Below are 26,744 nucleotides of genomic sequence, written 5' to 3' on the forward strand. Positions count from 1 at the left end.
GTGCAAGCCTATGGCAAAAGGACACTGGCTGGATGGACAAAATGGCTGCCAGCCACATGGTCAAACAACAAGGAGCAAGGAGGCATGGGGAACAAAGAAAGAACACAGGCAAGTCTATGGCAAAGGAACACTGGCTGCATGCCAAAATCACCGCTAGCCACATGGGCAAACCACAGCAACAAAGAGCAAGGAGGCATGGTAAACAAAGAAAGAACACATGCAAGCCCATGACAAAGGATCACTGGTTGCATGCACAAAATGGCTGCCAGCCACATGGTCAAAAAACAAGGTAGAAGGAGAACAAAGAAGAACACATGCAAACCCAGGGCAAAACACACTGGTTGGATGCAGAAAATGGCCAGCAGCCACATGGTCAAACAACCACTGCAAACAAGGAGACATGGAGAAGAAGGAACAGATGCAAGCCTATGGACATAGACTACACAAAATGACCCTTGGCCACACGGCATGGAAAACACAGACAAATGGTGGATGATGACAAATGCACACACACATGGCCATAAGGAGGCACGTGGTAACCCTAAAGAAAATACTAACATTGAATCAGCAATGCAAAACACGAAAATTAACTGAGGTATAAAAAAAGTTTGCAACAACAGTACACACATTCTCCTATGCCATTAAATTTTGCCACAAAAAAATACACTTTTTTTTCCTAAATGAAATGCAAAAAATAGCCAACATTTTTAAAGTAATCCAATGCCATCCTTGCCCTAAATGAAGTTTTAAAAACATATACCACTGAAATCTTTATTTCATGTATTAATGACTACCAGTACTGGGCCTACTGATTAGATGGCCCTTTGGAAATCTAGACCACAAAGTACAATTTTTATTTGTATTTGTTTCTTGTAAAGTGCATTCAGACCAGTGGTATCGAAGTGCTGATGGGTAAGGAAGCCGGCTATCCTGGATCTACAGGGAAAAATAACCAATAAGAATAAAATAATATTGCAAATGTTACAAACATATAGAAAAGGACAGATACTTAGCTGTGCAACAATTATACTTTACAAAAGATGAAAAATCAATGAAATTCAAAATAAATAACTAGGCCCACATATAAACCTCAGGCCACCCAGCAGTATACATTTTTCAAATCAAATGAAAGTATAAAGAGATATTGGTTAATGCCCAAGCAAACAAACAACACCCTTATTCAATAGTTTTGAAACTTACTCGTCTGATTTCACAACAACAAATTAATTAAATCCAAAGGTATATCCAGGAGACAAAGAGTAATCCTTCTACCTCAAAATCCAAGTGAAAAGTGACCAGGCGATGAGCAAAGCACTGGGAGCAGCCTGCTGGACAGGAACAGGAAGGTGGAGCCTCTGAGGCACTTCCTCCCAGTTTGGAAAAAAAAAGGCGTCTCAATCGAAAAAACAACTTGAAAGGTCCATTGGAGAAGAACAGCCACTCAAAAAACACTTTTTGACTAGATTTAGATGTATCTGGAGTAGAAACTCTACTCCAGGTGCATTCGTGCTCAGTTTTGGCAGCCATCGTGGCCAGAAGCAGCACGAGTAACTGCAAAGTCTTGCACGCGTGGCTGGATACAGTGCAATCGAACACAAAGACTCACACATGCTTGCTAGCGGCCTGGGAGTATCATGGCGCTTGCCAGAGAGCACCAAAACCCAACCTGGCGTGCGCACACAAACTCTGCTCCCTGCCAGTATGCGGAGTTTGGGAACTCTGCGCTACTCCACGTAGTGTGAAGTGCCCGAATTCCTCAAACTCCGTCAGGTGAGCGGAGTTCTATGCCGAGCCTAGTTAATATCTATTGGGTATATTTTACGTGCTTATTCATTCTAGTACAAGCAGCTATATCATTAAAACTTCAAAGCAGTAAAAACCATGATGTTAACTGTTGAGCATTTTGTCACAATTGCTATAATTGGTAGTTAGTTACTTATATCAGTTCCAAGGCCCTCAATTGAATCAATCAAAATTTCTTTTATACAGCCAGCTTTTCCACCTCCAAAGCCAAATTTTAGCATGATAATTGAAAATGTACCGTTTTTAGTCACAGAACGCACTTTAGCAAGAGCAGCTTGATAATTCATGAAATGGAGGGCCTTTCACAAATGGTTGCTTAATTTTCAAAGCCCAAGGCCCCAATCAAGCTTTCCTAAGATAAGGAAGATTTACGTGCTTGCCCTCACATTCTTGTAGTTTGTGGTCACAGAATGGAAACCATCAAGTTTCTGTCAACAGGTTTCTACCATGCAAACATTTCACGAAACACAAGTATATTGTGAAAACAGTCTACAGGCAGATATAAAATGGAATATTATTGAAAAATGGTTGAACGATAGTTCACATATATTTTATGCTTTGACAAACTGCCCTTTGAACCTTCATTCAAACATGAGTTCCAGTGTTTATTCAATCAATTTCTATTTTGCACAGTTCTTCTATTACATCATCTTGAGTTATCATTGCTTTGGTCATAGCTGTGTTTACAGGCTTCAGCTGTAAGGTGGCAAAAATGGAGGAGCAACACGTTCCCATCAAATCAGGCAGGCATTGTATGCAACAACAGACCATCAACAATCCTGCTACCAGTATTACTATCCATTTGAGAATTGTTCAGCCCCCGACCTGAACCATCCCATTATGCCAAAGAACCAGTCTGTTATTGTTCCCTCTTCATGATGCCCTAAGTTCCCCAGGAAATGTACATGTAATGCTTTCATTACAGTAGATTGGGTGTCTGGGATGTACATGCAGCACTGTGACCCTGCAATTTTGCGGAAGCCACCCTTTTCTGTGAGCAATACATCTAAAACCATTTGATTTTGAAGATACATCAATCAAAAAGCCTGCATCTCTAGGTACATGTTGGCTATCCCAACAATAGTGTCTTTAATCACTGCTTCCAGTACTCTGCCCAGTTTCCTAATCTCCCTGGAGTTTATTAACCCCAGAAAGGCATCAAATACTTTGCAATGTCCCCAGCCACTTGTCCTGGCATATCTCAGGGTAATTCTGCTGTCTTCACATCTCTTCTACCTCGCATATGATGCTATCACTCTTTGTGCTTATTTTTAACATTCTCATTCCTGAGGGACGCCCTTATTGGATGGGTTCCAATAACAGACAGACCCCTCACATACATACACTAATCCCCTGCCAACCCATTGCAGTGTTGATACTGTAGGGAAATTCCAATGGCCCTTACTATGATGCATATTCTAAGTGCCATTCCAGACCAAACATGATGGTCCTTCTGTTGTAATTTAGTCAATTTATATAAGTTAATACATTATGTGTATATAGTTCCATGAAGATACAGTCATTAGATAAATATAGTTCTTATGTTATTAATGTCATTGGCAACATAATGTTTTAGATATGGGTGGAATGTAGTTCGTAATGATATGGTCCGCCCTCCCCTATGTGGGAGATTCAGGATGGAATGTTTGGGAGCTGGTAGGGATCTGGAGTGCATGATAGAATGTTGAGAGTTGACAGAGAAGGAGGTGAAGGAAGGCACAGAGTGGAGAAGAAGCAATAAAGTCTGATCTTGAAGTAAAGGAGGCTGGAGTGGACTTTGTAATACTGGCGACGAGGAGTGCGTAAGGGGGCACATGCTTCTCCACCCCTTTTCAGGTTGGTGACTCTCCACCTATCCTGTGTCCTTCTGAAGTGAAATCTTTATGGCAGAAGAATAACTTGGAATTTTAACATAAACTGAACGTAAACAGGAGATCCGGTTTATTTTAACTATTAACTATTAACCGGAGTTTAAGCGCAACATTCTGTTAGTGAGTAAAACCAAACAAGAATAAACTAAGCTGAATTCGAACACAAATTTCATTCTGTAAGGAATGTGAATTCGGAGCAACACTAAAGTATTTACCAAGTGCGTTTATATTATTTACATCGGTGGAAGCCTTCGTCAGTTTCACGGTGTCAGAGTTTGGCAGACAAGACGAACGGCAGTTTGCTTTGATCTTCTTAGAGTTCGGCTGCGCGAGTGCCGTGTGCCTCAGGCAGTTTCACAGTGTCAGACAGCGTATTGCGGTTTGGCAGACAAGACGAGCGGCGGTCTGCTTTGACTTCCTTGGAGGTCGAATGCGCGAGTGCCGGGTGCTTCGGGCCTGACTGGAATTCCCAGCTGACAAGACGAGCGGCATGTTGCTTTAATCTCCGTGTGTTTGGTGTTAATGCGACGGCAAAGGTTCAAAGTGCTTCATGCCCGACTGGGATTCCATTTGATCTGGAAGTGAAGCGCAAACAAATAGAAAAGGTCAAAGGGAGTTCAACGGGCACGGCTCACAGCACTGAAATCGAAACTAGATGTCTTCGGATTTTCCCAAGGACGAACCAAGAGTGAATTACAAACCGTAAATTAATCACTGACAGGCACAGCAATTTCGTCTGTCAAGAATTACACATTAGCTTGTTAACAATTACGCTGACAGGCACAGCCTTTCGACAAAATTTAAACTCTTTCACAAATAAATGTTGTTTTCCTTCTTGCTTAACTCTGACAGATACAATTTTGATCTTTAATTTTCAACAGATATTTATTTAAAATTGCACACATATATAGATAATTATACAGATTAATCTATTATGTCAGTACAATCTGTTTGGTGGTATTCTCTGATGTACCTTAATTAATCATATAGTTCAGTTTTATTGAGAGTCATCACAAAGTTAATTCCTTATAGTAGAAGTTAATAAAACATTATCTGTTCTGTGAGTTTGTATTTTAACCTTGACAATGGCAGCAGCAGGAATGTCACAACCAGTTCCATTTTTGAATGAGATGGGTGAACCAAATGTACAGTGGAAAGACTGGTTTAAGATTTTTGAGTCTTACTCAATTGCAATTGGAGGGGATAAATTCAATCCCATTAGGAAGCAACATATTTTGCTTCATAATCTAGGAACTCATGGGAGGAAAATATATTAATCTCTCCCTGATCCAGTCTTCCCTGAAGGGCAAGCCCCGGATGAGTATGTTATTACATACTCGAAGCTAGAAAAGCAGTTTGGAGATAGAGTCAATGTAGTATTAGAAAGACATAAAAAATGTTCCCGGTGTCAAAGCAAGCAAGAAAGTGTAACGAGCTATATTGCAGCCTTAAGAGGATTGAGTACGTTATGCGAATTCGGAGAATTAAATGATTCTCTAATTAGAGATCAATTAGTTTGTTGTACTAACAACCTTAAAATACAAGAAAAGCTTTTGCAGAAACAGCCAGGTTTGGTAGAAGCAATTGAATTGGCCAAATCAATTGAACATACAGCAATTTGTCTACAGGAAATTAATTCTCCTTCCCCTGATACACATGTAAATGAAATAGTGGAGGAAGTAAAAGAGGAGAAAATTCTTAAAATTAAGTGTAATGAGAAGCAACCCCAAAAGTATAATGTGAACAGAATGAATTTTACTTGTTTTTCGCTGTGGCAGTAACAATCACCTTGCCAATTCCATGTCCTGCCAAGCTAGATCTGCAATTTGCAGGAAATGCAATAGAAGAGGTCATTTTGCGAGGGTATGTAAAGATAGTTCCAAGTATGGGGATAACAAAAAATCTGAAGAACTACTGCAATTAATTAAAAAGATTATCTTGCAGGTCAATTGTGAAGATAAAATCAACACCCAATACCCCGTGTGTACAGTCACAATTGATAATGAGAACATAAAAATGTATGCTGACTCATGTTCCCCTATAACCATAATAGATGCAAAGAACTTTCAGAAAATCCAAAAAAATAGTGCAATAGTGCTACAGAATCCAGACATAAGCCCCAAGGGTTACAACAGAGATCCGATAAATTTGAAAGGCATGTTTAAAAGTATAATTTCCTTTAAAGACAGATCCACGGTGGGGAAAGTATATATTGTAGAAGAAGGGTCCAATCTTTTAGGTTGGCAACATCAAAAAGAACTGGGGATAACTTTGGACCCCAATAATCCTGAACAGGTTCTGTGTATTGATAATTCTAATTATAATTCGGGGAAGCTTTCATTCAAGAGTTTCCTGATATTTTTTGTGAGCGATTAGGATTACTTAAAAACTTTCAACATAAAATTAAACTCAAGCCCAAAAGTAAACCCATTGTGCATAAAACCAGACCTATTCCACACTTGCTGAAGCAGTTAGTAAAAAAGGAATTAGGAAAATTAGAGTCACAAGGAATTATCCAACCCATTGAATGCTCTGAATGGTTGGCCCCCATTGTGGTGGCCAAGAAAAGCAATAACAATGAAATCAGGATTTGTGTAGACTTAAGAGACCTAAACAAAAATATTTGGGTTGAGCGGCATCCTCTTCCGAGAATACACGAAATACTGAGCACTATGGGGGAAGTTTCATACTTTTCTGTACTAGACCTCTCGAGTGCATATCATCAAGTCGAATTGCACCCGGAGTCCAAATGGTTAACAGCATTCACCACTCCATTTGGATCTTACATGTTCAACAGGATGCCTTTCGGCCTAGCATCAGCTGCGGCGGTTTTCCAAAAAATCATGCAAAACATCCTAGGCAGTGTATCCAATACGTTGTATTTCCAGGATGATGTACTTATATATGGTGCAACAGAAACTGAGCATGATAAAATACTTAGAGTTGTCCTAGAAAAGTTAAAAGCAGCAGGTCTCACATTAAAGAAAGAGAAGTGCAGACTGAAAGTAAATTCGGTGGAATACTTAGGGCATGTTATATCCAAGGATGGATTTAAACCCAAAGTTTCACTCGTTGACGCAGTAATGAATGCCAGTGCACCAAAAAACAAAGATGAGCTGAGGTCCTTCCTTGGCCTTGCTGAATTTATGGCCAAGTACGTAAAAAACTTCTCAAAGGTCTCAGCAGATCTTAGAGAACTGTTGAAAAATAAAGTTCCTTTTGAATGTAACGAGTGCCATGACAAAGCGTTTAAGGAAATCAAAACGGCCATTGTTAATGCCCCATATTTGTGTAATTTTGACCACCGTAGAAAAACCTTCCTCACAACCGATGCCAGCAAGTTAGGCCTGGGGGCAACCTTATCGCAGATTATTGATGGGGAGGAAAGGATAGTAGCATTCGCTTCAAGAACCTTAAACAAGGCGGAGGCTAACTATTCTGTAATTGAAAGGGAGACTCTCGCATGCTTCTGGGAGGTAAAACATTTTAAATGTTTGCTGTGGGGCGCTCAATTCACATTACACACGGACCATAAACCGTTGGTATATATATTTTCCACCAAGGGGTTTAATAATAGCACACCCCGGATAGCTAGATGGATTCTAGTTTTGGAAAATTTCTGCTTCTCAGTGGTGTATCTACCAGGAAATAAAAACTGTGCAGCTGATTTTATCTCAAGAACCCCGTTAGACTGTACAGAAAATTTTGATGCTTTAGAATACCCTATCTTAGCGGTTGACTTACCATCCATAAGTGATGAGGAGTGGAATTCTGCTTCCCAACAAGACAATTCCTTGACGCTGTTAAGGAGGTAGGCGAGAGAGGGATGGCCCGGGAATAAAAAAGATGTAGAGGACATCATCAAGGAATATTGGGAGGTAAGATTGGAAATTAATGAGAAAGACAATTATATTCTCAGGAATGACAAAATCATACCTCCTAGTAATCTCAGACTAAAGATTATCAAACTTAATCACGAGGGTCATCTTGGAAGAAGTCTTACTAAAGCCTGAGTAAGAGAAAGATTCTGGTTTCCTAATATGGATTCTATGATTGAGGATGAAGTTAAAGAATGCTCCTGTTGTGCTCTAAGTGACAAATCAAAGGTAATACGCAAGACACCCATTTCCCCAGTACAGATTCCTACCAAGCCATGGGTTAAATTAGCGTTAGACATCATTGGACCCCTTAATTTTACGGGTCTACTTACAAGATTTGCGATTGTTCTTATTGACTACCAATCGCATTGGATCACAGTAAAGTTAGTTAACCTTGTTACCACAGAATCAGTCATCAACTTCTTGAAAAATGTATTTAGCATAGAAGGAATTCCAGAAGTTCTTATAACGGACAATGGGGTCCAATTAACTTCTAGCCCAATGAAGCAGTTCCTGGATTCAATCGGGGTAAAACATCACACCACAGCTTTATATTGCCCCAGAGCCAATGGCTTAGCAGAACGGGCCAATAGAATGATAAAAGAATGTATCCAATTGGCAAGTATTAACAAATTGAATATTGAAAGTGCCATTAGAGAAATGTTATGGGCATATCATACCACTCCCAACTCGATTACAAAGATCTCACCTTTCTCAGCATTACGAGGCAGAGAACCATGTACTAAATTCTATCCCTCATGGTTGGGTGGGGGCAGACAGTGTAAGAATACTTTTCCAACTGCTAGTACAAAGGTAGTGAAGCACCAGGAAGGTTATAAGGAAAGGTACAATACCAAATTTGGTGTTAAAGGACAATGCTGGAAAGTGGGGGATAAAGTCATGATCAGAAAACCAATTGGTTATTCGGGAGGCGGGTGGAAGGATACAAAATTCATGGGTCCATTTTGCATTTCAGAGGTAAAGAAGAATGTTGTTATTTTAGAAAATGGTCAGTGCTGGAGCATGGACAGAGTTGCAAGATATGTTCCTTTTACTGCCAAGGTCACAGACAAGAATTCTACATGGAAGGAACCAAAGTGGATGGAGATCAGGGACAAGGTACTGAGAACTCCAAGTAGTCGGATGACCAAACCTCCGGTGTGGAGTAAGGACTACATCAAATAGTCAACAGTTTGTGAATATTGGTTATTCCAGGAATTATCACTAGGTTAAATATAAACTATCCTTTCCAAAGTAAATTCCCTCCCCCATTGTTTGGACATTTTATTGTGCGAGGAAGATGTGTTGTAATTTAGTCAATTTATATAAGTTAATAAGTTATGTGTATATAGTTCCATGAAGATACAGTCATTAGATAAATATAGTTCTTATGTTATTAATGTCATTGGCAACATAGGGGGTGATTCTAACCTTGGCGGACGGCGGAGGCCGTCCGCCAAGGTACCGCCGTGAAATGACCGCACCGCGGTCAAAAGACCGCGGCGGACATTTAAACATTTCCTCTGGGCCGGCGGGCGCTCTCCGAAAGAGCGCCCGCCGGCCCAGAGGAAATGCCCCTGCAACGAGGACGCCGGCTCAGAATTGAGCCGGCGTAGTTGCAGGGGTGCGACGGGTGCAGTTGCACCCGTCGCGTATTTCAGTGTCTGCAAGGCAGACACTGAAATACTTTGCGGGGCCCTCTTACGGGGGCCCCTGCCGTGCCCATGCCATAGGCATGGGCACGGCAGGGGCCCCCAGGGGCCCCGCGGCACCCCCTACCGCCATCCTGTTCATGGCGGGTTTCCCGCCATGAACAGGATGGCGGTAGGGGCTGTCAGAATCCTCATGGCGGCGGAGCGCGCTCCGCCGCCATGAAGGATTCCCCCGAGCAGCGGTAAGTCGGCGGGAGCCCGCCGACTTGCCGCTTCTGACCGCGGCTGAACCGCCGCGGTCAGAATGCTCGTGGGAGCACCGCCAGCCTGTTGGCGGTGCTCCCGTGGTCGGTGGCCCTGGCGGCCACCGGCCGCCAGGGTCAGAATGACCCCCATAATGTTTTAGATATGGGTGGAATGTAGTTCGTAATGGTATGGTTCGCCCTCCCCTATGTGGGAGATTCAGGATGGAATGTTCGGGAGGTGGTAGGGATCTGGAGTGCATGATAGAATGTTGAGAGTTGACAGAGAAGGAGGTGAAGGAAGGCACAGAGTGGAGAAGAAGCAATAAAGTCTGATCTTGAAGTAAAGGAGGCTGGAGTGGACTTTGTAATACCTTCCTTGAGGTGTGTGTGTATATTGGGTATAGCAGATGTTGTGTTGTGGTTGTGTAAGGAAATGCCTCCTTGGCATGGTTACCCCCTGACTTTTTGCCTTTGCTGATGCTATGTTTTGATTTGAAAGTGTGCTGAGGCCTGCTAACCAGGCCCCAGCACCAGTGTTCTTTCCCTAACCTGTACTTTTGTTTACACAATTGGCACACCCTGGCATCCAGGTAAGTCCCTTGTAACTGGTACCCCGGGTACCAAGGGCCCTGATGCAAGGGAAGGTCTCTAAGGGCTGCAGCATATCTTATGCCACCCTGGGGACCCCTCTCTCAGCACAGACACACTGCTTGCCAGCTTGTGTGTGCTGGTGAGGACAAAACGAGTAAGTCGACATGGCACTCCCCTCAGGGTGCCATGCCAACCTCACACTGCCTATGCAGTATAGATAAGTCACCCCTGTAGCAGGCCTTACAGCCCTAAGGCAGGGTGCACTATACCATAGGTGAGGGCACCAGTGCATGAGCACTGTGCCCCTACAGTGTCTAAGCAAAACCTTAGACATTGTAAGGGCAGGGTAGCCATAAGAGTATATGGTCTGGGAGTCTGTCAAACACGAACTCCACAGCACCATAATGGCTACACTGAAAACTGGGAAGTTTGGTATCAAACTTCTCAGCACAATAAATGCACACTGATGCCAGTGTACATTTTATTGTAAAATACACCCCAGAGGGCACCTTAGAGGTGCCCCCTGAAACCTTAACCAACTACCTGTGTAGGCTGACTGGTTTTAGCAGCCTGCCACACTCGAGACATGTTGCTGGCCACATGGGGAGAGTGCCTTTGTCACTCTGTGGGTAGAAACAAAGCCTGCACTGGGTGGAGATGCTTATCACCTCCCCCTTGCAGGAGCTCTAACACCTGGCGGTGAGCCTCAAAGGCTCACCCCCTATGTTCCAGCACCACAGGGCATTCCAGCTAGTGGAGTTGCCCACCCCCTCCGGCCACGGGCCCACTTTTGGCGGCAAGGCCAGAGGAGATAATGAGAAAAACAAGGAGGAGTCACTGGCCAGTCAGGACAGCCCCTAAGGCAACCTGAGCTGAAGTGACTCTGACTTTTAGGAATCCTCCATCTTGCAGATGGAGGATCCCCCCAATAGGGATAGGAATGTGACCCCCTCCCCTTGGGAGGAGGCACAAAGAGGATGTAGCCACCCTCAGGGCTAGTAGCCATTGGCTACTGCCCTCCCTGACCTAAACACACCCCTAAATTCTGTATTTAGGGGCTCCCCTGAACCTAGGAACTCAGATTCCTGCAACCTAAGAAGAAGAAGACTGCTAAGCTGAAAAACCCTGCAGAGAAGACGGAGACACCAACTGCTTTGGCCCCAGCTCTACCGGCCTGTCTCCCTCCTTCGGAAGAAAACTGCTCCAGCGACGCTTTCCCCAGGACCAGCGACCTCTGAATCCTCAGAGGACTGCCCTGCTCTAAAAGGACCAAGAAACTCCAGAGAACAGCGGCCCTGTTCACCCAAGACTGCCACTTTGTTTCCAGAGAAGCAACTTAAAGACAACTGCATTTCCCGCCAGAAGCGTGAGACTTGCAACTCTGCACCCGACGCCCCCGGCTCGACTTGTGGAGAAACAACACTTCAGGGAGGACTCCCCGGCGACTCCAAGACTGGGAGTAACCAAAGTTGTCCCCCCTGAGCCCCCACAGCGACGCCTGCAGAGGGAATCCCGAGGCTCCCCCTGACCGCGACTGCCTGATTCCCAGATCCCGATGCCTGGCAAAGACCCTGCACCTGCAGCCCCCAGGACCTGAAAGATCGGAACTCCAGTGCAGGAGCGACCCCCAGGAGGCCCTCTCCCTTGCCCAGGTGGTGGCTACCCCGAGGAGCCCCCACCCCCTTGCCTGCCTGCATCGCTGAAGAGACCCCTTGGTCTCCCATTGATTTCAACGACAAACCCGACGTGTGTTGGCACACTGCATCCGGCCGCCCCCGTGCTGCTGAGGGTGTACTTTCTGTGCTAGCTTGTGTCCCCTCCCGGTGCCCTACAAAACCCCCCTGGTCTGCCCTCCGAAGACGCGGGTACTTACCTGCTGGCAGACTGGAACCGGGGCACCCCCTTCTCCATTGAAGCCTATGCGTTTTGGGCACCACTTTGAACTCTGCACCTGACCGGCCCTGAGCTGCTGGTGTGGTAACTTTGGGGTTGCCCTGAACCCCCAGCGGTGGGCTACCTTGGACCCAAACTTGAACCCCGTAGGTGGTTTACTTACCTACAAAAACTAACAAATACTTACCTCCCCCAGGAACTGTTGAAAATTGCACTGTCTAGTTTTAAAATAGCTATATGTGATTTATTTGAAAAGTATATATGCTATTGTGATTATTCAAAGTTCCTAAAGTACTTACCTGCAATACCTTTCATCTGAAGTATTACATGTAAAATTTGAACCTGTGGTTCTTAAAATAAACTAAGAAAAGATATTTTTCTATACAAAAACCTATTGGCCTGGAATTGTCTCTGAGTGTGTGTTCCTCATTTATTGCCTGTGTGTATGTACAACAAATGCTTAACACTACTCCTTTGATAAGCCTACTGCTCGACCACACTACCACAAAATAGAGCATTAGTATTATCTCTTTTTGCCACTATCTTACCTCTAAGGGGAACCCTTGGACTCTGTGCATACTATTCCTTACTTTGAAATAGTGCATACAGAGCCAACTTCCTACAGTCATGTTCTTCTGTATTGATTTAAATCTAATGTATTCTTTATAATACAACATGTCCTTAAAAAGTTAACCATGCTGGACATGGCGGACTCCTAGGGTACTTTACTGTGAATTAAGTGTAAACACAGCATCAGGGAGAATATTATAGGGGTATCTATAAAAGTACCCAAGGCAGAAATCACTTTCCCATCTTGTTAACAGTACATTGAGGAAAGCCTGCATGTGCCTATTAGATGAAGGAAGTTTCCCACAAAAGTAGTAATCAATCACATTAGGAACCTTATGCATTTCATGTAGTACTGTCACAAGATTATTGTGCTGATAGTCATGATCATCTATCAATACATCACTTGGGCCGTTGGTATTCTCCTTTGTCTCTCTTTCAGTACCTTTCACAAATTTCTCTTACCTCAGTGTTATTTCTGCTGTATTAGTGCACCAAATGCAGCTAATCACGTGAAGAGTATGAACACAGCACCAAGGTACCATATACCACATATTAGGCCTAATTACAATCTCAGTGACATTGTCGTGGAGACTGTCAATATAGGGGGCGGGAGAGGCTGCTGTCAAGGTGGTAGCCTCTGCCCCATCATATTACAATGTTTCGAACCAGATTGACTGGCAGAAATGTCGTACTATGACATTTCTGCCAGTCGGGCATTGGCCTCCCTTAGAGCGCCGAGGCCAATGCGGTTGCACATCAGCACCCTCCGAATGTGCAGATTGTGAACTTGCTGGCAGGCGGTGCCCTGCACTGCCCACAACATGGTCTTGATCAGTGCAGGAGCTCCTTTGTGGCCCCCAGCACTGCTTCCCTCCAGCTCTTACATGGCAGTGCTCAGCATGGCCATTGGCACCACCATGGCTGAGCACGACTGCGACTGCTACCAACCCGTTGGGCTCGTGATCTCAGCTGTGGCGGCGGTCTCCTGGCAGTCTTACCATCAGGATCATAATCTGGTGGTTGGACCTCCTGGAGTGCAGTGGTCCGACCGCAACAGCAAGTTTGTCGATCCTGTGGACCACCAAACTCGTAATGAGGCCCATTGTCTTTCACAAGCTTCTCTTGGTGGCTAGTATGACTGCTGTCCTGGTATGTCAATAGCTGAATTGGAAGGGTCAACAGGTGAGTAGATTTTCTTCCCCATTATGAAAGCTGGCACAGGTTAGCTAGCACATACCAGCTAGTGGGTCAAGTGAAGTCCTGTAGTAACCACAATGTCGTTTGCAACACCAAGATGGACTTTTAGCAACTTTTGCTCTATGGCTGTTGTTTTGTCAATATTCAAATGTATAACATTTAGGCCTGTACCATGGTCCGTTTATCTCTAATGTGTCCAAAATCTCACCCAGTGTCCATTCACCATTTTTCTCAATAATTATGGTGATTCTCTAGTGATTATAGACAGATACTCACCTGCCCATTGTAAGAATAGATGGTTATTTTCAGTGTTGGCTGGGTTGGGGCTGCATCTTCTCCTGTTGATTGTTTTCCCCCCCTTCAGCCCAAATATTTCCCTTAGTCGTTCTTCTTCTTCTGTGACCTCATGTTGTATGGTGCTGTCATGGTGCTGAGGGGTTGGGGGTGTTGCTGAAATTCTTCTATTGTAGTCATGGTGGATGGTGGCAGTGCTGCTGGTGGTGGCGCCTTCTTCAGGTAACGTACATGAATCCGATTCCTGTTGTTGGTATATTTGACAGCAGTTTCTCTACCACCAGGGCTGGAGATAGTTGGATCTCTTGGACATTGTATCCACTACCTTGCAAAGGCTCTAGCATGGCCACCTTCACCTACTGGTTAACAGAAGCAAGTCATCTAGGGCCTCATTATGAGTCTGGTGGTCCAAGGACTGCCAGACTCACGGTGATGGTCGGACTGTCACAGTCTAGACGGTCCGACCACCACAATACGACCAGGGCGGTCAGACCACCAGGGGACTGGTGTCAGTGCCAGGAACAAGGTTTCTGGTGGGCTGACGGCAGTCAGGCTCGTGGTCGGCCACGGCGGAGCTGAACTCAGCCCCGCCATGCTGATCACAACTCCTGTTTCCGCCAGCCTTTTGCTGGTAGAAACACAGTATTGGGGTGCACAGGGGAGCCCCCGCACAGCCCATACACATGGCATGGGCAGTGCAGGGGCACTCCTGCCCAACACCATTGGAATGCACACTGTCTGCTTTGCAGAAAGTGCACATTCTACGGGTGCTGGTGTGCTACGGTATTGACCTCAGCTCCCCTAAGGGAGCCAAGAACAATATCATAGCACTGTTACATTGCAATACGATGTTCCCACAGTTCAGCCCGGTGGGAACATCATAATATGACGGGGGAGGCAGCCATTATGAAGGCTGCCTCTTCCCCTCAGGTTTGGCGGTCTGAGTTTTCTGACCGCCAAACTCATAATGAGGGCCTTAGTCACAGTAAAACAATAGTCCCTCATCAGTTTGTGTGACATGTTAGCTGTTATTTCTTTCTGGAACTCCCCCAGTCTGTTATTGGTAACTATTCAATAGGGCTCAATTTTGTTCTTGCGTCAGAGTGTTTCCTATGCTCATAAGTGCAATGGGCAAAGTGTTCATCCATGTTAATTATGTTTCTGCACATACTTCGCAATCATAAATTTTGAGCACTTCATTCTTCCTTCCCACCGCACCCGCTGCTTCTGGGTGATAGGCCCAGTGGAACCTTGGCTCACCCCTACATTTTTATACACCATGCAACTCTGACATATCTCAGTTGCATATTTTCTGTTGTTTTTATAACTCAAAACATGGTCATACAGTTCAGGAAGTCATCTCTCCTGATGTATGCAGGGCTGTGCGATGTTACTGTCATTGGATAAAGATACTTGTCTGGCAGCACTGACCATATTCCTATTTTGTCCATCCAGTGCCCATTCAAATGTGTGCCAGTCACAGACCATTATTTTTGTTCTTTCTTAGTAGCACCTTTCTGTATTTTTCGTATACTATCCAGTGTCATATCAATAGTCATTTGTTTCATAGGTACTTGTGTTACAAACGTGAAACAATAAATGTCCCTTACTAAAACAGTAATGAGTCTGAGTACTGCTTTTTGTCATTCATGAACTTTTCCTGTAGTACACCAATTTTCGTTGTGCTCATGGCTAATAGTATACCATTGTAAATACTTCTGTTTGAACATTGACACCCTCAATGCAAATATAGGTCACATTACTATTACATTTATTTTAAAATAAAAAACACAAGTTTAGTGACAGACAAGTATAGATGGAAATTATTAAATAATTAAATTTCATTTTGTGGGGCTAAATGAAATGATGAAATAATACATTTTCATTTTGTGAGGCTAAATCAAGAAACATTCTACATATATACAAACTAAGAAAGCATATGCATTTTCAGGGAATTGTAATCTGGATAAAAAAATAAAAGCCTTCCAAACTGGCTGTTATGCATTTCTATCTCATAAACACCGAATTGTTCATGATGGAAAATGTTAGGGAAAATAAATCTGCATGGCCAATAAACTCATATAAGTAAATGAAGTAAAGAACTATAAAAAGTTATACATTATGTAGTTGTCAGATAGTACAGAAAATTTCTCAAACACAATTGAGTTGAATTGGCCCTGTGAAACAGACGTCAGTCGTGTTCCCTTTTGAAGTTATTATGTACTCTGATGGCAACACCATGATGTTTATTTGTAAACTAGACTTGCACCTTTTATGCCAGTCTCTGAAGTTTATTTTGTTGATGTATTGAGAAATGTGGCCTCAGTGCACACTATAAAAACAATTCCAGTGTTTTATCTGTGCAAGCATGAACACATCCATCCATAACCTAACTGTCCTGCAGCATCATCAAATACTGTATCCTGCATATATGTTCTGCCCTTTGACTGAATCTCCATTCTGTGGATGCAGTCATGATTACCAAAGGGTTGCTGTGCACTTTCAATATGAGGTAGTAGTGCAACTGCATTTAAAATATTGGGTGTTCCGACAAAATATAGATTTAAAAAAAATGAGTTGCTGAAATATCGAGTGTTTAGTACTGTGCAAAAATATAATTAACAGAAATATTAATGTTTAAGGTAAGAAATATTTTTTTTTTTTTTTTTTTTATTATTTTTTATTTTTGTTGAAATTATATTTTAATTGTCTATGTTTTATATTGTTTGTGTAATTATTGTTTATAGGCCTTATTACAACTTTGGCAGTCCTAAAGGCGGACCACCAAAGACGTATGGAGGACACCACCATCGGACCGGTGGCACCCCGAGCATAATAGGATCTTCCTGCCGGGCTGACCGGTGGGAACAGTGCTCGGATATTGGCTTTGGCTCCTTTTAAGGAAGCCGAGGCCAATATCCTAGCACTCCTGCAGCCTCAGAATGCGGGGACCCCGCCATGAGAGGCTTGGCGGAAAGTGGAGTTGTACTCAGCCAGACAGCGCTGAGTTCAGCGCCACCCTGGCTGGTTACAACTCCAACCTCCGTCACCCCTTCAGGGACATTGTCCCTGGCAGGAACGACAGTCTTCTGGTGGGTCTACCCGCCAGGGTTGTAATGTGGCAGTCAGGCCGCCACAGTTACGCCGGTCCTACCACCACCGTTAGGCTGGCGGTCCTAGGACCACCAACCTCATAATAAGGCTCATAGTTTTTTTAATATACTTTGTAATTTTAAGTTATGTATATTTTAAGTTGTATTGTAAAATAGTCATTTATAGTTTCATAGCGGGTTTTGAGGTTTGTAGGGATACAGGTTGGGCAGTTGCCTAAGTATAATTAATGTATATATTTTTTCGATTTATATTATTATTTCATTATTAAGTATGTAAATTGTGTAAATAAATTTTTAAGTTATATTTTAGGTGCGGTGTTGGGTTTGTAGGGGTATAGGGTGGGAAGTTCATTAAATAATTGATTAATTATTAATACATAATTAGTTAATTGTTAATTATGTAAATTTTTAATTATTATAATTTTGTAATTAATATTTTAGGTGCAGGTTGTTGCATTTGGAGGAGTGTAGGGAGAGAAGTTAATTAAATAATTGTAAATTATTTGCAGATTATTAATTAGTTAAATGTTAATTATGTAAATTGTGTAATTATAATTTTTTTAATTTTCATTTTGGGTGCGGGTTGTTGGATTTATAGGGGTACATAGTGGGAAGTAAATTAAATTACAATTAATTATGAATTATCTATTTTTAATTAAATAATTGTTCGTTTTTTATGTAAACTGCATATATTATAATTTTTTTAATTTAGATATACGTTTAATGTGTGACTATAATGTGGGAATTTCACGAAATTGTTAAATAACAATTATACTTATTTTTGTAAAAAATTTACATTTATTTTAATTTTGTAATTGTTTTTTAATGTATGTATTTAATTTATTTTAATAGTTTTATAATTTTATCAAATGAATACTTGTATTAAAATAAGGTATATGTTTGAAGTGAAGTACTTTGTCTACTGTTGCACAGACTGGTGTAGGAATAGTTAATTTTTTCCTCTCATGAGTCCCACACATTCCCTACTGCTCCATTGACTGGAGTGGTAATAATAAATGTTACCCCTCCTAAGTCCAATGCTTTCCCTACTGTTGCACAGACTGGAGTGGGAATAATACATTTTACTTCTCCTGAGGCCAATGTTTTCACTATTGTTGTACTGACTAGAGTGGGAGTATTAGATTTTACCCCTCCTGAGTCCAATGCTTTCCGTACCGTTGCACAGAGTGGAGTGGGTATATTAAATGTTACCCCTGCTGAGTTCAATGCTTTCCCTACTGTTGTACTGACTAGAGTGGGAATAGTAAATCTTACCCCAGCTGAGTTCAACGCTTTTCTTACTGTTGCACCAACTGGTGTGGGAATAGTAAATTTTACCCCTCCTGAGTCTAATGCTTTCCCTACTGTTGCAGTCAAATGGGAATTTTACATTTATTATTTCTAGAAGTATATATTTTTTTCTATTGTTTAAAATTATATTATGTTTCTGTGTTTTTTTAATTAATTTTATTTAATTAGTAATATGATATATTTTTTGTAAAATGTGTTTTTTTATATTCTATAGTTTTCTATGTGTAATTAAATTGGTATTGTTTTATGTTTTTACTAAATGATTTGTTATGGTTTTTAATTGTGTGCATATGTGTATATATATATATATATATATATATATATGTATAAAACACCAACGTTGCCAGACATCCGAGGCTGCTATTTCAGTAGCGGTCCAGGCGTGGACCTAGCCATCCACATATTATTACCAACAATCCTCCTGTTACATGCAGAGAGTTCCTGGACACCAAGTGGAGGTCCAAAAGACTTTATTCACCAATGCTTTCTCCCAGAACAACGCGTTTCAGCCGTAGCCTTGATCATGTAACAATTGAGAGTGTCTCACAAACCAACTATATACCACACCCAACATGCACATAAGGACAAAAATAAAAGAAGGACTTTCAGATCACCCAGCTACCACATAGTGTGCAAATGTCAGCACCATCTTGGAATGTCTAAAATAGCCCATAAGCTGTACCAAAATTGATCTTACAATTACAAAATTATCCACATCATTTACTCTCTTTCTACATTAATTAAATTCCTATATAATCCTCCAAATAGCCTACATATTGCATATAAAATATTAAATATTAAATATTAAGTATTGAATATCATTAGTAACCCAAATGGTCAAGACAATTTTTTGCATTCATTAAATATGCGATATTAAATATAAATATAAAATATTAAATAATATTAATATCCAAAATGGTCCTAAACAATTTTTGAAAGAACATAATGTTCACTGGATAACATTCTATTCCTAAAATATCGACATTAGTTTCTCTCATTGACCTTTGAATAATTATAATCATTTGACTGACCTTCATATTAGATGTTAAATATTCAAATATTTTAAATGCTATAAATATCAAAAGATAATCCAAGACTGTAAAGTATGATATATATCGGATAACATTGTATTCCTAAACACATAAATGCACTTTAGTACACGAGTATACCTTGACAGCCCTATATTGATATTCAACAATTCCTATGCATGTGTACAAATATGTGCCTCTTACTCCATACCACATGTCAAAACACCACCCACACTGTCACATCTATCACAAAAAACTGTTTTCCACAAAAATAAATAAATGAAATGTGAATAAAATGACTGACGAAAATAAATAAATATATATCTATATATATATATATATATATATATACACACATGTCCAGCAGCTTCAATTAACCTAAATGCACATTCATCTCCTCACTTGAATTTAAACCCCCAGGGCTTAGGGTGTTGAGTCTTATAATCAATTTTGATTCCAAAATCCTCATCTTCTTTCTATTACCTCCCCTAATACTGGGTTTGATCTGATCAATGACTGCAAAACTCAACAACCTCTCATCCCCATTATGTTTGTCATGGAAATGCCTTGCCACTGGGTATGTTCGATCAAAATTGCGAATTGCTCGGATGTGTTCAAGAACCCTCTTTTTAGCCTTGTGTATTGTGCTGCCCACATACAGTTTCCCACATGGGCACATCAAACAGTAAACACAGAAGTCTGTATTGCAGTTAAAGTGTCCTCGAATTTGATACGTCCAATGCCCATTCTCATCACCTACTTTAAGGCAATTTTTACTATATTTGCATGCCTTGCAATGTCTGCAACAGAAAAAACCCACAGAATGAACAAGGGACGTAGTTCTGACACTATCCCTAGTTATTCTATTACGGCTAAGATCATCTCTCAACAATCTACCCTTGCAAAAGGTAATCGCAGGCGCCTCTGGGATAGTGCTACCTAAGGTGGAATCATTCTGTAGTATATGCCAACTCCTGTTCAGAATCTTTCTCAGGACCTGTGACTGATTAGAATAAGTTGTAATAAATCTTATCTTTTGATCACCTACATCTGAATCCACTCTAGGGTATATCAAATTCTCTTTCTTTATGTTATCCGCCTTATTTTTAGCTTGAAGAATCACTTTGCTCCTATACCCCCTCTCTAAAAAACGTGAGAGCATATTGTCACTTTCTTTCTGATAGTCCTCCCAAGTACTACAAATCCTGCGGGCTCTTAGAAATTCCCCAAAGGGAATACTGGCAATAAGATTTGGTGGATGGGCACTATTCTCATTCAATATGCTATTACCAGCCGTCACTTTTCTATGGAGTTTGGTCCTTAATGACTGTTCTTGAATTATAACTTCCACATCAAGAAATGCAATCTGTTATTTACTACTCTGATCACTTAAATGTAAGTTGTAGTCATTATTATTGAGAGAGGCTACGAAATCTCTAGCCGAAATCTCATCACCTTTCCAAATCACAAAGATTTCGTCTATAAAACGACACCATAGAATGACTATTTCATCAAAGTCAGGTGAGCTGGTGGATATTTGCTCCTCCCACCAGCCCATCACCAGATTCGCATAACTTGGTGCGAAGCAAGTTCCCATAGCCGAGCCCTGTGTTTGTTTGTACAGTTTGTCATCAAAGAGAAAGAAGTTATTATTAAGGCAAAAACTGATCATATCACAAATCATTTCCGTATGCATCAGAAATGAGAGTGATCTAGCCCGTAAAAAATGTTGAATTGCTACTAACCCCAAGTCGTGTTGAATGCAAGTGTACAGGCTAGTAACATCCATTGTTACAAGAAGATAGTCCTCTTCCCATTCAATTCCATCAATAATCCTTAAAAACTGTGTTGTGTCTTTAATATAAGATGGAAGACTTTCAACAAAAGGTCTCAAAAAGTAATCAATATACCCTATACGTGTTCTCCAGGAGAGACCCTATAGCAGAGACAATTGGTCTCCCCGGGGGATTCACAATGTTTTTGTGGAAGGTTAAGATCCCGCCCGATTGGTAATCTTTAAAGTCTCGTAGGAACTTGCGTTGTTTCTTAGACATAATGGCCCTCATTATGACTCCGGCGGGCGGCGGAGGCCGCCCGCCACAATTCCGCCCTCCGTAATACCGCTCCGCGGAGGGTATTATGAGTTTTTCCCTGGGCTGGCGGGCGGTCTCCAGAAGACCGCCCGCCAGCTCAGGGAAAAACTCCCTTCCCACGAGGATGCCGGCTCGTAATAGAGCCGGCGGAGTGGGAAGGTGCGACGGGTGCTGTTGCACCCGTCGCGTATTTCAGTGTCTGCAAGGCAGACAGTGAAATACATTTTGGGGCCCTCTTACGGGGGCCCCGCGACTCCCCCTCCCGCCATCCGGTTCCCGGCGGGAGAACCGCCAGGAACTGGATGGCGGGAGGGGGAGTCGGAATCCCCAAGCCGGCGCAGCTTTGGGGGCAGCGGGAAACCGGCGGGAGACCGCCGGTTTCCCTTCTCTGACCGCGGCTAAGCCGCCGCAGTCAGAATTCCCCGCGGGGCACCGCCGGCCTGTCGGCGGTGCCTCCGCGTCCAGCGGCCCTGGCGGTTACAAACCGCCAGGGTCGTAATGAGGGCCAATATCTCCATTGTATGGGCAGTGCAGGGGCCCTCCTGTGCACCCCAGCACTGGCTTTCCGTCAGCCTTTTCATAGCAGGGACCCCGTCATGAAAAGGCTGTCGAAAGTGGACTCATGATCAGCACAGCAGCGCTGAACTCAGCAACCGCGTGGCTGACCAAGGCTCTGACCGCTGCCACCATGTCAGGAACAATGATTTGGGGGGGCACGGCCATAATCTGGTGCTCACCGGTTTTAAGACTGCCAGATTCATAATGAGGCCCTAAATCACCAAACTATTACTAAACAGTTTGCCTAATAAAAGGTTAGACTTATTTGCTTTTTCAGTGTTTATTCATTCAGTGTTTATATACAGAATCCAATAGTTCTTGGTATGTAGCTGAACTAGAACTGTAAACTAATTCTATAGAACTCTACAGAGCATGTTTGCCGCTAACTGAATTCAAGTCTAATCAAAATGTAGGAGCCTTGCCACCCACTTAAGGGAGTGTTGTGCTTATTAAATGCAGCAATGCACACAGAGCACCTCAGACAGATTTTAACTTTAAATCAAATGCTAATATTTCACAGTGAAATTGTCATTTGTTCCAGCTACAAGCTAATTTTCCCACATTTTTATCATTATATGGTAAAAATGATGACTAACGTCTCAATCACAAATGATTTTGCACCTGTTTTAGTTTTTATTGCACTCAGTGTTAAAGCAGGACAATTGCCAGAGGTAACACCAGTTACAAAATCCCAGGGATGAGATGTTATTTCCACATCACTCCTTCCATGATTGAACTCCACTGACTCAGTTTGCCAGGATGTACCATTTTCAAAGGCAGCTGCATCATCTACAAACCATTCTTGACTGGTACCCTCGCCTATCTGGCTGATAAAGCTACCACTTCCAGCACTTTCGCGACACCCACAGCCAGGACGCTATTAGATTGGAGATGAAGAAGTTCAAAAATATAAAAGAAAAGGCAATAGGCCTTCTCCACCAATGCTCCCAGGATATGGAACCTCTTTCTTGTATTCATCAGGACTGCCCGACCCTACTCCACCTTGCTGAAGACACACCTCTTTAAAGAACACTGCATTAGGGAGAAATAACGGCCTACGTCCATTCTCAAAACACAGCTTCCCCTCAAAATGTTTTTGACTGTATCCTTGCGTTGAACCCTGTACAGTGCTCTGCTGCCTTTTGGCTAGGCTTATGCTTAACAAATATCACATACATACATACATTTAAGCTCAAACCACACTAGGCACAATATATTTCTGCCAGATTTAAAATTTGCAGCTAGGTTTGAAGAAGGCCCTTAGCTACGTCTCTTAAAAGCAGGCGACCTCTGATTAGACCATTGGTATTCCAACCATATTGCTTCCAGGCTTTGGTGTATTTATCCTCATTGAGAGAGAATAGGAATGCTGGCGAAGAGTTTGAGCTGAAACGTTTTTCATCCTTAAAATGTGGCCTTTTCTCTGCACTCAGAATTCCAGTGTATACCACGGTTCCACCCTTTTTTCGTGCACAAGGCTTAATCATTAGAACAGGGTCTTTTCTGTGGTTTAATATGGCACAAAAAACAGATTCTGATTCCAAATGAAATATTTATTGAGTCTTCATGTCATTTTATGACTGACCTTCATCAGTATATAGTATATTTTTGTGTTAGCAGTTAATTTGTTATGTTGAAATCCTTCAAAATGTGTGCTCATACCAAAGAGAACTACATGCAATTGTTTCCTGACGGGCCTCTCCAAGTGTCAAACACTAATAAATATGTAATGTTTAATAAAATGTAACAAATAGATTTGCTGTTCAAGTGGTCGGGGACTTAGGGGCTCACTACGACTTTGCTAATTGGAAAACTCCGACTGCCAAAGTTCCAAAGGGGGAGGCAGCCGTTATACCATCTGCCCCCTCCCCCCCCAGCTTATATTACGATGTTCCCGCCAGGCTGATCAGTGGTAACATTGTATTACGATGTTCCCGCCGGTCAGACCAGCAGGAACAGTGCTACAATATTGACTTTGCCTCCCATTTGTGAGCCGAGTCTAATACCGTAGCACACCAGCATCCACAAAGCAGACAGTATGCATTCTGAGGGTGCTGGGCAAGGGGGCCCCTGCACTTCCCATGCCCTGGGCACTGTGTTTCCGCCAGCCTCTCCATAGCGGGGTCTCCGCCATGGAAAGACTGTCGGAAAAAGGAGTTGTGATCAGCATGGTGGCACCAAGTTCAGTGCCACAATGGCTGACCACGAGTCCGCCCACTGTCAGCCTGTCGGGAACCTTGTTCCCAGTGGTGACCGCCAGGGTCGTAATGTGGCGTTCGGACCACCTGGAGTGCGGTGGTCCGACTGTCACCGCAAGTCTGGCAGTACTTCGACACAGATGATCTGCTCCATAGGGGCAAGCTGGGGTAATGCCAAGTCCTAAAATGTGTTCTGTAGCATCTGTATCAGATTTCCGTTTGTTGTTCTGGAATGTGGCCAGCATTACCAGCAAAATGAATGATGATAATTGGAATAATTTGATTTTGGAATAACAGGTTGAGTGTCTACAGGAGACCTGGGTGCTTGAAAGTGTACATGTTAATGGGTTCATTCCCTGGCAACACCGGCTGCATTTTCCAGATCAGGAAATCATAGCAGCAGTCTGCTATCTTTAGTTTCTGTTTCCCTTGTGAGTAGAATAAGTTAACCTTCCTTAACTTGCCAAACTTCCAAATTATATCTTTTTCCTTTTCTGCCAGCTAGACAATTGTTCTAATTAAGTATCATAATAATTTTAACTGTAAAAGTGTTGAAATAACTGGTTCACTTAACTCGTTTTAAGCATGGTGCTTGATGAATTAAAGAGGGACCCTGTTGTAATCTGAGTGATTTTAACAGCAGACTTTGCACCATTTCAAGGAAGGCCGTATAGTACACTAGGGCACGATAAAGTGGATTACCTGCACTTTGAACACAGTCCCTGTGGTGACGTTTTTAATAAGAGTATGAGTTGGCAAGACTTAATTCTTACTTTAGATCTAGTCCAGATCCAAACAGGGTAAACAGTCTGTAGTAAACATGACTACAAGTATAGGTAAGGTTAAGCTCTTTTATTGAAGATGTAGACCTCTGCGATGTCGCAGCTACCACCTCAACCGTCCTCTTGACTCCGAGTGTCACAAGCTCTCTGTCATGAGCTCAGGACGTAAAACGGGAGTCGCGAGGACGCGGCATCACCACATTATTCTCTTCCCTTACAAACGAGCAAATAACAATTTAACCATTACTCATTAAGATAACAGTCTACAGAAAAAAAAACAACACAAAAGAAATAAAAATACATTTAAAGATACAAATTATCAAGAAAGATGAAACACAAAATCATAACTCAAATACATGTCACAGAATTAACGGTATCTCAAAGATCTCAAATACATGTCACAGAATTAACGGTATCTCAAAGGTTTCACTCTTTGTCTGCCACTCCTGCGTACATAACGTTCAAAAACGACTTTATCAACATCCGTCGGATTTGTTTCATCAGTAACTGGTTCACTGTGAGATGGTTTGTTCAGACATTCCATAGAATGATCAGACTTACACATTTTGTTAGGCATTTCCTTGACTTTAACTACCCTGTCAACATTCCACCAATTCTGCAAATTAACACTGTTGGAAAATGGGTTATTGGTAGGGCAGGTAGGTACCTACACCTAGCAACAAGCCACAAACCTCCACATAAGTACAGTTAGGTCTCAGTAAATTAATCCCAGCTCTACCCTTGGTAGCTTGGCATCGAGCGTCAAGGCTTAACTTAGGAGACAAAGTGTAAAGCATTCAAATATCACAAAACAGTAATTAAATAAAACACAGGAAACAGTTTAAAAATCCAAAACCAATTTATAAAAATAGCTTATATTTTTATCTTTAAAATGACACAAAAACGATTAAAATCGGTTCAGGGGAACCGGAGATATGAATTTTTAAAGTATTATTATTTTCTAGCGCTTAGAAACAAAAAGCGCCAATCGGGTCATCTGGTTGCACCAGGACCGGGGCAAAGTCAAACTTTCAGGCCGACCGCGATGGAGCCCTGCTCGGCTACAAGTCGCGGGAGGCCTCGGTTAAAAAGTTACCTTCTGACTTAGGGGGTGATTCTAACCCTGGCGGTCGGTGTTAAAGTGGCGGCCAACCCGCCAACAGGCTGGCGGGTCAAAAAATGGAATTCTGACCCTGGCGGGAACCGCCAACACAGCCCGCCAACTTAACACTCCGACCGCCGCGGCGGTACAGACAAACAGCGCGGCGGTCACCGCCAACAGGCAGGCGGCAGACAATGTACCGCCCACACTATCATAACTCACCAATCCGCCACCTTTTCCGGGGCGGGAGCACCGCCGATAAAAACACGGCGGAAACAGACTACGAACGGGAAAACGCTCACCAAAACACACCCCACGAGTACGGAGGACAGCATGGAACCCGAATTAAACATCCTACCTGCTCTCGTCTACCTTCTCATCTACCACGAGTACGAAGTCCGGCGCAGACGACAACGGTGAGTACTGCACCTACGACACACGGGAGGGGGAGGACGAAAGGTTACGGGCACACACATATGCGACCCCCCCCCCCAATCATGTACTCACCAATGCAGAGCACCAAGTCACAGTGACACCACCCAAACACCCCTGAAAAATGCTAGGA

The 26,744-nt window shown here is 42.6% G+C and overlaps 1 long non-coding RNA gene across 1 annotated transcript in view; it reads right to left on the reverse strand.

The window, feature by feature from the left end:
• Nucleotides 1–2,437: 2,437 nt before the first annotated feature.
• Nucleotides 2,438–26,744, reverse strand: part of LOC138283204 (uncharacterized) — a 68,905-nt gene continuing 44,598 nt past the window's right edge. The window contains exon 3 of the long non-coding RNA XR_011201125.1: nt 2,438–4,249. This is a non-coding gene — a long non-coding RNA (uncharacterized lncRNA). The remainder of the gene's footprint in view (nt 4,250–26,744) is intronic.

Source organism: Pleurodeles waltl, chromosome 3_1 (assembly GCF_031143425.1).
Source record: "Pleurodeles waltl isolate 20211129_DDA chromosome 3_1, aPleWal1.hap1.20221129, whole genome shotgun sequence".
NCBI lineage: Eukaryota > Metazoa > Chordata > Amphibia > Caudata > Salamandridae > Pleurodeles > Pleurodeles waltl.